Below are 13243 nucleotides of genomic sequence, written 5' to 3'. Positions count from 1 at the left end.
TAGCATTCTAATTTTAGAGAATTAATTATTACAAATCTGTTATAAAAGTGTATTCATCTATTCATTTAATCAACAAGCATTTTGGCATTCTTACAATGTGACAATTGCTATGCTAAGTTCTAGAAAATGACATTTTCTTAATGTTTTCAGATTCCCCAAATCTTTATGAGGGTAGGTAGGTATCATTTCTTGTTAAACTGTGATGACTGCAGAAGATTATCAGGTGTCTTTTGGTAGCACTGTGTAACGACTCAATAATAAAAAATGACCCAGTCCCCAGTCTTGGAGGGCTAAATGTTTAATATGCATACAGCCCATGGGGATTGCATATAATTTGTTATCCAAACAGGACACCTCTGAGTGGGAAAGAAAGTGCTATAATAATTATGTCAGAACAACTGGTAGAACCTGAGATAGATGGCTATTCCACTGAATGCCACTTTCTCTTATCTCTCAGCCTGTCTGTTCAAGGAGAAAACAAATATGTCTCTGGAGACATATTTGCCTTCATAGGAGGGGCATAGCAGAGTTGTATAGAGCAGGGAAGACAGACGGATGGAGGCAGAGACACTGGAAAAGGGACAGGGAACAGTATTTAGGGTGATGTGCCAATCAGTTACAAAGATGAATCTAAATGGGGATGTTGGGGCTGCTCATGGATGCCAGCAGCTGATCCATGGCTTCTCTCTCCTGCTTTATCAGAAGCTTCAAGAGAAAGAGAGAAAAATCAACAGAGTTTCTATTCTTTGGACAAATCAGTCCATCTTATTTCACATTCCCTTATGGTAAAATCAAGCTCCCCAGTGGGTAAAAATTTCCAAGATATTTTTCAGATTTGTTTTTATTTTAATTAATTTTTTTGGCTGAGGGTTTCTTTTATATCCTTTCCCAACCAGGAATTTATTCCTTAACTGAACAGTTTAACATTATCGAAAGAATTAATTCCACTGGGTGAGTATTGACCATTAACATTCCAGAGAGTAGGAAATATATCTCTCTTTGGCAATTACCATGAAGCTAAATGAAGGAAGTTGTATTATTTAAGACTGTGTGCCCAAGAGTGAGACTGAGTTTGTTTGTTCCCAAGTGGGACTCATGTCTCAGAGCTGGAAGGAATTTGAGGAAAGAAGATTATCAGTTTGGCCTCCTGCCTCTAGGCAGTTAACTCTAAAACCCTAAATATACTTCTAAGGAATTTAAGGATGTCCAGGTAAAGAATATTATAGAGGGTCTTCATGAATTGACTGGCTCCTGCCAATCACATATCTCCTACCACTTCCTTGTTTGAACTCAGCGCTTTAGCTTAATGATGATGATGATGATATCTAACATCTTTGGAGTCTTACGAAGTGCCTGGAAGTTTTCTAAGCATTTCTTTTTAACAATTTCTAATTATTCAATTATTCTTCACAGCCCTATAAAGTAGGTTATATCAATAGTATTTTATAGGAATTATTTTATAGGTAACAGGTTAAGTGGCTTTTACAAGGCCATGTGTTTCCTCATTTACCCAGTAGAGGGTGCAGTTGGTTCCAGGATATTCTGTGTAGACCACTGTTGCCTTAGGTCTTCTATCTGGTATATTCTTCCCCTCTGAGGACACAGCTTAAATTTCTGTGTATCCTTAAAAGCTGCCTCTGCCTTCAGAGACCAAGCTCAGTGTGCAGGGTTGGGCACTCTGACTCACTATTGACTCTCTTGGCTTTCTCCTTCTGTGCTAAGAACAACTTGAGGCTAGACACTCTTTAATCTCTGGTGTTCTAGCACATGGCTCACTTAATAGGTTTTCAAATACATTCAACACAGTAAAATGCATATATAGTCAGAAGTCAAATCAAAAAAAGCTGTAAACTTGCCTTTGTGTTGCTATGGTGAGGATATGTCTAACCCATATGGAGCACCAGAGATCTAAAAAAACACAGGTACAGGGGCTGTCAGGCAGGGTTGTGATTTTAATTTAGAATTGGTATTTGGTAGCAAATTATTTATATCATAGGCTAGTCAAGACTGAATCGACAAATATGGGGTACTGGTGTTGAGAAAATAAGGAATACTTTGAAGCCTCTTGGTAGGTGTCAGTTGGCAACACCTTCTTGGGAAGCAACGGGGCAACATGTACCAAGGGCCTTTAAAATGTAAACAGCTTTTGACCAGTTTGCTTTTAGGATTTTTCCCAAGGAAAAATCAGAACTTTGTGTATGTGTGTTTGTGTGTGTGTGTGTATGTATGTGTGTGTACGAATAAATATCATTGCAATATTGTTTAAAAGAATGGAAGAACCAGCCAGGCATAGTGGCACACACCTGTAATCCCAGCGACTCAGGAGGCCAGACAGGAGGATTGCAAGTCCAAAGCCACCCTCAGCAACTTAGCAAGGCCCTTTCTCTAAATGAAATATTTTTAAAAGGCCTGATGATGTGGCTCAGTGGTTAAATGCTCCTGGGTTCAATCCCTGGTACCAAAATTAAAAAATGAAAGCAACCTAAATGATGAACTATATGTAGATATTTATGCCACATGTACAAAGACACATAAAAGGCTTAAAGTATGGTCAACAAATAAAACTCTATAACATAAAATTCTATAAAAAATATCATTTTAGTGATATAAAAAGTATATGAAAATAAACTAAAATGTTAGCAGTGATTATCTTTGGTGAAATTGGGTAATTATTATTTTTTCCTTTATAGTTTGCTTCATTTCCCAAATTTTATATATTGAGGACATATAACTTAATACTTAGGAAAAAAAATAAAGACTTAAAAGTACTGTATGTGACAACATTATAAATGAATAAAGCTAAAAATAATATATAATTTATTAATTAACAAAAATGTACATTATCTGATTTAAAAATAAATGGAAATAGACAAATAATCCTTTTAAAAAAACTTATATCGAGTTGAAGCTGGATAGCTTCATGGTGGGGGGGGTATAAAAATGCATATTAGATGACAGAAAATCTGGCTAACTCTAGGTTGGTTAATTTTACAACCCATGAGAGTCATTTAACCTCTTTTTGTCTATGTTTTTTTGTTTGTTTTTTACATGAAAAACATGAATTCGTTGAATTAGAAGATCTCCAAGTTTCCTCCTGGCTTTTAATCCATGGATTCACCCACTGTTTGTCTCATATGCATAAAAATCCACATTTACGGATAATTATGCAGCATGAGGTGCTGAGTGTGAAATTCATGGAAACTTCCACATCAGCAAAAGATAGTGCCTAATTCCTGAGGTTGGATTAATGCAAGTATGAGGATCGGGGAACAGAAAGGAAACAAATATGACAGAGAAAGAATGATGGGAAAGACATGAGGTGCTGGGAGAGGGCAGATGGGCTGGGGAGGAAGATTCCTGTTTTGACAGAATTAGCTAGGCACATGGTAGGCAGTCGGTGGTCAGGGGTTGATTGATCAATGGTTGAGAGGCTGCCTGACAACACACCAAAGGAAGAACAGGGGCTGGAGAGGGGGGTGACCTTTCACCTTCAGGCTCCCAGCACAAACTCCCTGGAGACCCAGTGTCTTATCATCCTATGGAGTCAGAAGCGAATGACTGAAAACAAAGTTCCACTCAGGACATGGCCAAAGGGTAGGTTAAAAAACAAGTGAAAGAAATGTTTTTAGCCAGGGGTGGGGCGGGGGGGGGGAAGCAAGCTTTTGGCCCAAAACGAAGGGTAAAGAGAAAAGAAGAGTAGGGTGGAATTCAAAAGGCCCTGTGTCCTAATCCTGGCTTTGCTGTGGTCTTGCTGGGTGGCCAGCAAGCCATTCACCCTTTTGAGCCTCACTTTCCTCTCAGTAAAATGGAGATAGCAATTCCTATTCCCCACATCATGCAGGGCCTTAGGAAAATCAGATTCCATGAGTGATGGTGCTGTATATATGTAAATTCAGAGGGTCCGAAGTCCTCTATTTTTCTGCCTCCTTTGTCCAGGTAAATCTGGCGGGAGTGATGGGGGTGGTAAGGAGGTAGTGAGAAGAAACAGAGAGATGAGTTTCTTGTTATCTAAGGTAACAGTCCCTCTAACCACATTCCCCCAAATGGCAGATGTTAAACAGTGGAAATAATATGACCTCAATTGAACTCCAAACTTTCTCAGTGCTTTTGAGTCAAAGAACATTGAATTTCTAGGAGAAATACTGAATACTTAGAATAGCCACATTACTTTTTCCTGTGGTAAATCTGAATGCTATTCATTTCCTTCTCAATGTTATTTTGATCTGCAGCTATTATTAGTCACTGTTGCACTTTATTCTAGTTTAGTGTTTTAAATGTCCAGTGATATTTGATTAATGTCAAGGACAGAGGCTATATCTTCTTGTATTTTTAGAAGGACAAAACCAAGACTCAAGTTCATGTTCCATTCAAAATCCTGTGCATCATTCCCAATGACTCATACTTTCAACATTTGCATCTAGCTGTGTCCCTTCACCTGCAGTAGGCCTGTTTGTAAACTCCTGCATGACACAAGAGCCAGAAGGTGTTAGGGTATCATTTTAGGGAGAGTAATGGCAGCTCATTTCTATTTATAGGTTTAATTGATTCTGATCCAGAAGGCTCTAAATTGCAACGATTCTGTGCCAGGTACCTCCTATGAAGCATGACAGTTTGAAGACCTCTGTCAATCACCCAGCAGAGGGATGAGTGCCCAAGTATTTCTGATTTTAAGGAGCCCATTTAATTCAATCAGTTGCAGCGAGTCTCACTTCCCCTGAACCATGCATGGATTAGTTCTATGAGAGCACCTTTTTTTTTTTTCATTAAAAAATAAAAAACTGATTGCAAACTTCCTTTTTAATTGTGAAATGCTCACCTGCTCACCGTGAACCTGGGAAGATACCTTCGTTTTACTTTAGTTATTCAGCTAAGGAGAATAGACTTTAAGCAGAAGTTTAAGAAGTTAAAACTCACATTCATCTACACTAAAAAATAGTACAACTTGTGTCTAAGGTGAGTGTGAAAACTACAAAATGACCTTGACCCCATCAGCCATTTTGCAGGATCCTCAATTTTTTTTTTTTTTTTTGGTTATTTTCTCTAAGTGAGGGGATAATGGAAATGGTTAAGTGTAAGGAGGCATTGGGTTGATTAATAATTATTTTGTTTAAAAGGAATAATTATCACTAGGGATAACAGGAACATATCTCAACATCATAAAGGCCTGCTAAGCCCCAGGCCAACAGCATTCTAAATGGAGAAAAATTGAAGGCATTCCCTCTAAAAACTGGAACAAGACAGGGATGCCCTCTTACACCACTTCAATTTAACATAGTTCTTGAAACACTGTACAGAGCAATTAGACAGATGAAAGAAATTAAAGGGATATGTATAGGAAAAGAAAAACTCAAACTGGCACTATTTGCTGATGATATGATTCTATACCTAGAAGATTTTAAAAGTTTCACCAGAAAACTTCTAGAACTAGTAAATAAATTCAGCAAAGTAGCAGGATATAAAATCAACACCCACAAATCAAAGGTATTTCTGTATATCAGTGACAAATCCTCAGAAAGGGAAATGAGGAAAAGTACCACATTTTCAATAGCCTCAAAACAAAACAAAACAAACAAAAAAAACTTGGGAATCAACGAAAGAGGTGAAAGATCTATATAATGAAAATTACCCTAAAGAAAGAAATCAAAGAAGACCTTAGAAGATGGAAAGATCTACCTTGCTCTTGGATAGGCAAAATTAATATTATCAAAATGACCATGCTTCCAAAAGCACTATATTTAATACAATTCTGATCAAAATTCCAATGACATTCCCCATAGAAATAGAAAAAGCAATTATGAAATTCATCTGGAAAATTAAGAGACACAGAATAGCTAAAGCCATCCTTAGCAGGAAGAGTGAAGCAGATGGCATCACTATACCAGACCTTAAACTATACTACAGAGCAATAGTAACAAAAACAGCATGATATTGGCACCAAAACAGACTGGTAGACCAATGGTACAGAATAGAGGACACAGAGACTAAACCACAAAATTACAATTATCTTATATTAGACAAATGTGCCAAAAACATGCATTGGAGAAAAAAATAGCCTGTTCAACAAATGGTGCTGGGAAAACTGGAAATCCATATGCAACAAAATGAAATTAAACCCCTATCTCTCACCATGCCCAAAACTCAACTCAAAATGGATCAATGACTTAGGAATAGAACCAGAGACTCTGTGTCTAATAGAAGAACAAGTAGGCCCCAATCTCCATCATGTGGGATTAAGCCCCAACTTCCTTAATAAGACTCTTGTGGCACAAGAATTAAAATCAAGAATCAATAAATGGGATGGACTCAAACTAAAAAGTTTCTTCTCAGCAAAAGAAACAATCTGTGAGGTGAATAGAGAGCCTACATCTTGGGAGCAAATCTTTACCCCTCACACATCACATAGAGCACTAATCACTAGGGTATAAAGAACTCAAAAAGCTAAGCACCAAAAAACCCAAATAACCCAATCAATAAATGGGCCAAGAACCTAAACAGACACCCCTCAGAAGCTGATATTCAATCAATCAACAAATATATGAAAAAAATGTTCATCATCACTAGCAATTAGAGAAATGCAAATCAAAACCACTCTAAGATTTCATCTCACTCTGGTCAGGATGGCAGCTATTATGAAGACAAACAACAACAAGTTTTGGCGAGGATGTGGGGAAAAAGGTACACTCATACACTGCTGGTGGGACTGCAAATTGGTGCAGTTGATATGGAAAACAGTAGGAAGATTTCTTGGAAAATTGGGAATGGAACCACTATTTGACTCAGCTATCCCTCTCCTTGGTCTATATCAAAGGGACTTAAAACAGCATACTACAGGGACACAGCCATATCAATGTTTAAAGCAGCACAATTCACAATAGGTAAACTGTGGAACCAACCTAGATGCCCTTCAATAGATGAATGGATAAAAAAAAGTGGCATATATACACATGGAATATTACTCAGAAATAAAAAAGAATAAAATCATGGCATTTGCAGGTAAATGGATGGAGTTAGAGAAGATAATGCTAAGTGAAGTTAGCCAATCCCAAAAAACCAAACGCTGATGTTTTCTTTGATATAAGGAGGCTGATTAATAGTGGGGTAGGGATAGGGAGCATGGGAGGAATAGATGAACTCTAGATAGGGCAGAGGGGTGGAGGGGAAGGGAGGGAGCAGGGGGTTAGCAATGATGCTGGAATGTGACAGACATCATTATCCAAAGTGCATGTATGAAGACATGAATTGGTGTGACATACTTTATATACGGAGATATTAAAATTGTGTTCTATATTGTGCAATAAGAATTGTGATGCATTCCACTGTCATGTATTTAAAAAATAAAAGCAATTAAAAAAAAGAATTGTAATACATTCTGCTGTCATATATAAATAAAAAAATTCAAAAACAAACAAAAAAAGGAATGATTATCAAAAAATTGGCAACAATTTAAACATCCAAGAATTAAATTATTAAATCAATTATTAAATCGAATTTAGTATAATTATATGCTGGAATGCTATACATCATTAAAAATAATTTTCCTGATGAATTAAAATGAGATGGGAAAATATTTGCACCATACTATGAAATAAAAAAAGTAGTGTCCAAATTGTATGTCTAATTTTTTGAGAATCTGTAGTCCTAAAGAAAAAATCTGCCGTGCAGCAGTTTAAAAGAATGACATAGATCTAGAGCTGGATGCGGTGGCACACATCTGTAATCCCAGCAACTCTGGAGACGGAGGCAGGAGGATCCCAAGTTCAAGGCCAGCCTCAGCAATTTTTGAGACTGTCCCAAAATAAATAAAAAGAACAACAACAATCAATACTGGGGATAAAACTCAGTGGTAAAATACTCCTGGGTTCAATTCCTAGTACCAAACAAACAAAAATCAAAACAATGAACCAAATCTAAATGCACTCAAGTGAGAAAATTCCAATCCTACTTGGGAGGAATGTTGGATGGAAAGAGTTAAGAAGTCCTTAATCTTCTCCATATAATTTGAGTTTCTGTTATTAGAGTATATTTGTATGTTATAACATTTAAAATCATATTTTAAAAATTTAGACTGGGAAGGAAGAAAACTACAATATACGACCTCAAAGTGCATATTCTTTGCATTCCATGTCACTTTGTCCTTGGTACTGTAGGGTCAGGTTATAGTGAAGGGAAAAAGAGGAGAAGCAAGGGTCTGGGAGATGGGGTCGTTGACTTTCTTCATAAGCAAGAGAGTCCAAGTTCAGCAACGAAAACCATGCACCAGTAAAATTAGAGGCAGGGAGAAAGATGGCGCCATCAGCTGATCTTAAAAGGTCTGAAACTCCTTTGCAGCTGTGGTTCACAGTGCAGCAGGTTTAGGAGCTGAAAGGTGGATTCTGGGACCCCCTGCCCCAGAGATGTGATCCAAGAGGTCTGGAGTATGCCCATGAATTCTGAACTCTGCATTTTTACAAGCATTCCATGTCATTCTTAAATCATCTCTGGAGAAGCCATGCTGTGTGAAGTGCCACACTCTTGCTTTCCAACTTATCAGACCACCCTCTGAATTCTTTTTTTTTCTTTCAGGGTGTCCTTCATAACAATTTGAAGCCAGTTCCCCTGGATCAATACACTGGCTAAGGACCTGGGGGAGGTAGAGTCACACAATGTGACTAGGCTAGGAAAAATGGAAAAGAGGCTGATATGGCCTAGGGAAGAGGAGGAAGCAGCCACATGAATGCTGTGAAGTTTTAAAACAATCAATGAAAATGCTCTTCTCTGTAGACATGACCCTGCCAAACATATGACATGACAGAGAATAAGACCAGTTAAATAACAGTCATTGTCAGAGGATTATAGTGAAAATAATTATAGCATCTGAGCAGTGAGCACACAGGCCCTGATCATTAGCTTAGCTAAGAGAAAATGCTATTAGTCTACCTAGGGTCAAGAAGAAAAGGCAATAATCAGGTTTCCTCCTGAATGGTTTGTCCAGACTGCCCACAGACCTAGAAAGCAAAACAAGTCCTATGTCGCCACCTAGAGTCCAAATCCTGGAAGTATTGGCTGAGGAAATTCCAATTGATCTGGCTCTGGAGAAATCTCTGTCCAAGTGTAATTATACCACATAAAACCCACAAGCATTAGGCTTACCAGGGCCAATCAGTCGTTTTTCATGCGATATGAACTCAATTCTTCATAATGACTGAATGATTCCAGAGTGGAAAAAACACTGGCTGTTTCTAAAACCTTCACTAAACGTGTGAGAGATCACATCCAACTGTGTGCGTGGAGCAGGTGGAGGTGGTCTCACTGAGGCTAACTGGATGACTATAGGAAAATCACTTAACCCTTTGGGCCTCTTCCTCTTATATAAAACCAGAGGAGTGAATTAAATTGACATCACACAGCCTTCTAAGCCTTAAAATTTTGTTTCTATAATAATTCTGACTGTATTTTAACCCAGACATCAGTTTAAAAAAATTTGGCAGAGCATGCAAAAAATATTGGTACCCTGCGTTTGTGAATGTGAATTTCATTAAAGAAGGTACGTCTTTGCTGCCCTCTAGAGCTCTACCTGAAATCTGCAAGGATTTAATAAAAAAATCTTCCAAATAAGAGGCTTCCTTGTTTGAGACTCGGAGTCTGGCAACTCTTAAAGTCCTACGGGAATTTTTTCTGCAACATATAATTCATTCTTTCCATCCTTTTTCCACACACATCTTCGGATACAATTCAGTTCAGTTCAACCAACTCTTCCAGAACCCCCACCCAACTCTTGCTGTTTATGGCTTTTGGCTGTTGGAAGTTAAAACCACACCATGTATTTGGAAGAAGGGGCCAATTTTTCTAAGGATTCTCTGCTCTGTAAATGTGTCTCCTCTAAGTGAGTTGCTCAGTGGCACCAGGGAGGATTATCTGTTCTAATTTCTGGAGCCAGCACTTATAAAAAATAATCCCAGCCTCTTTTCTTATGTCACTTCCAAGAAATGTGTGCACCAAAACACTGCAGTGACAGAAAGAGAGCTCTGCTACAAGACTACAAAAAAATAATAATAATAATAATCACAGTACTCCTGATTAGAAGCTTAGCAGCTGAATCTGCAGCAGATCCACATCCTCGGTCTCTTTTGGAATTTTATTTCAGGCCTAAACTATCTCAGAACTATAGTCAATCTTTTTTTTTTTCCTCTTAAAAAAAGTTTGAATTAGCCAGGCACAGTGATGTAAGTCTAATCCCAGCTACTTGAGGGAGTGAGGCAAGAGAATCCTAAATTCAAGGTCAGCCTTAGTAACTTAGCCAGACCCTGTCTCAAATTTTAAAAAGGGCTGAGGATGTAGCTAAGTGACAGAGCACCCCTGGATTCAACTCCCAGTACTGCAAAAAGTTTTAATTGACAAATGACAATTATACATATTTATGGGGTACAGTATATACAATGTATGATGATAAAATCAAGGTAATTAGTCTTTATGCCTGTCAGGAAGCTTTGAGCTCCTCTCTTCTAGAAAATTTGAAATATTAAATACATTGTTGTCATCTGTAGCCATAGTGCTGTATGATCAAACACTAAAACTGATTTTTCTTACCTAATTGTATTTTGGTACCCATTTTCAACCTTTCTATTCTCCCTATCCTTTACTCTTTTTGGCTTCTAGTAACCAATATTCTACTCTCTACTTTTATGAGATAAACTTTTTAAAAACTTCCACACATAAATGAGAACATGTGGTATTTGCCTTTCTGTGCCTGGCTTGTTTCACTTAACATAATGTCCTCCAGTCCCGTCTGCATTGACACAAATGACAGGGTTTCATTCTTTTTTGATTGACCAGTCTGCTAGTTGGTGGGCTATACATAAAGGACAGTTTACAGAAAAGTGGAAACAATTCCTTTTGCCAGTTATTTTGTTAGCATTGGCAAAATCTCCACATAATGAATGAGGATTGAAGTTCTATTGGGGTTTTTATCCTGATGTTGATAAAACAACAGTGACAAAATTCAAAATTTATGCCAGAAATTAAAGTGTTGATAATAACCTATTATGAACTCAAATATTGCACAAAACCTATTCAAGAATCCTTAGAGGTTATGCAGTGGTCCTTTCAGGGTCACTAATGAAGAAGAGACCCAAGACCCTTCCTCACCTGATCTATAGCCACATCAAAGTCTGGTCCACTTTAGGCTTTAGACCCCTGCAGAGTGTGAAGTCCGGTGCCTCAGTCCGGCTGCAGCAAAATAACCGGGGGGTGACGAACAACTTGTGTACATTGATACAGCAGGAGTGGGAGCCGTTTATTGTAGGACAGGAGGGGTATATATACATTAGACACCGCTTATCTTAATTAACATAAACTAGATACAGCAGTCAACCAATAAGGAATCTCTACACTTAATGGTTCGCTGGTATTACTTCACAAACCACTCCCTCTGGCAAAATGCCAGGCGCCATCTTGACTTGTTTACAGACCCTAACAATCAGGCACAGTGGGGATTGCACAAAGCTCTTTAGGCACCCGTGCATCAGGAAATGACAGAGCATCAGAAAGAGATTTGCAGAGCTGTAAATGTCCTTCACTGTTCTTGGTCATAAAAAGAACTTCCAGTGGTTAATCTTAGGGATTATTAGTGTTTGTTATAACTTTGACCATAAATTTGGCTTTTCTACTTACCTGTAGAGCAGCTACTGGGCAACCTAGCAACAGTTTCCTTTTTTTTTTTTTTTAAGCCAAAGCACAGCACCATTACTCCCTAGCAAAATAACCTAATCTGTTCTAAGGACATGCTCTCTGCTGCTGGCCATGTATTCTGCTGTTAAGGCCCAAACCACCCCCACCTCCAGCAGTCCCGTCCTCTTCTCTCTGGCATGGTGCAGGGAAAATTCTTCATTCTACCCACCCTGACCTCACTGACTTCAGAAGGGCAGACTGGAAGAGTCGTCAAGGTACAGATGTTCCAGAGTAGTTTCTGTCTACTCAGAATAAAGAGTGGGATTAGAACCCTCTGTTTATTATTTTTCTTCCTGAAAATTTCTTCCAAGAGTCAGGAAATGTAGGTTTGTAGTAGAATTGAGGGAAGAGATAGAAGTAGACAGAACTTTTGGTGGACATTATTGAAACTTGCTGAAGTTTCCAGGTCTTGTCTCTCTTTTTAAAAATGTGTTCTTTTTAGACACATATGACAGCAGAGTGCATTTTTCAACATATTATACATACATGGAGTATAACTTATTCTCATTAGGATCCCATTCTTGGGGTTGAACATGATTGAGGAGTTACATGGGTTGTGTATTCATATATGAACATAGCAAAGTATGTCTGACTCATCCTACTGTCTTTCCTATTCCCATTCCTCCTCCCTTCCCTTCATTCCCCTTTGTCTAATCCAGTGAACTTCTATTCTTCCCTCGCCCCACACTTATTATGTGTTAGCATCATATCAGAGATCTAGGTCTTCTCTTTTTCCAAATGCTCAGGAGGATTGCCTCTTCCCACTCCCTCAAAGTCAAGTGACCCTGCGACTTGTTTTGATCAATGAAAGGCATTGAAGAATATCACTTCTTCATGGGGACATTTTAGAGTTGTGTGACATTCTATATACCACTCTTCCCCTGTAAGTATATGGTAATGTGGCAAGGCCACAAGATTAAAGAAACCTGTACTGTCAAGCCACTACAGGAAGGACAGTTGATTCAAGAATTGATGGGACCCCGGGCGTGGTAGGAGGGGCAGGGCAGAGCCTTCGCCCCCACCTGCAAGGTAGGCAGACTTGCGACAGAACGGCGGATCAGGCCCAGGGGTCCGCGGGGGAGGTAGACACCTCACACCAAGTGGAGGAGGGGCAGAGCAGAGCCCCCGCCCGCACCTGCAAGGGAGACTTTTCCAACTATACAAGAGCAATATAAATATACTAGGGGGGGGGGAAAATTTCAAAAACACAACAGTTTCACCAAGAAGAAAGAAACGCAAGCAGTATGAAAAGACAAGGAAAGAAAGGACTACAAGCAATGCAGGTCAGCTCAACTCTAGAAGAGGTAACAGCTGCAGCAGATGGAATGTCAGATAAAGAATTCAGGATATACATGCTTCAGATGATCTGGAGTATCAAGGAAGAAATTAGACAGCAAATCAGACAATGAAAGATCACTTCGACAAGGAATTACACAAACAAATCCAGGAAGCAAAGGATCAACTATACAGGAGATAGAGGTTATAAAACAAACAAACAGAAATCCTAGAAGAAATGCAGGAAGCAATAAACCAACTT

Source organism: Marmota marmota, unplaced genomic scaffold (assembly GCF_001458135.2).
Source record: "Marmota marmota marmota unplaced genomic scaffold, marMar, whole genome shotgun sequence".
Classification (NCBI taxonomy): Eukaryota; Metazoa; Chordata; class Mammalia; order Rodentia; family Sciuridae; genus Marmota; species Marmota marmota.
The sequence above is the reverse complement of the archived record's forward strand: the minus strand, read 5'-3'. Positions refer to the sequence as shown.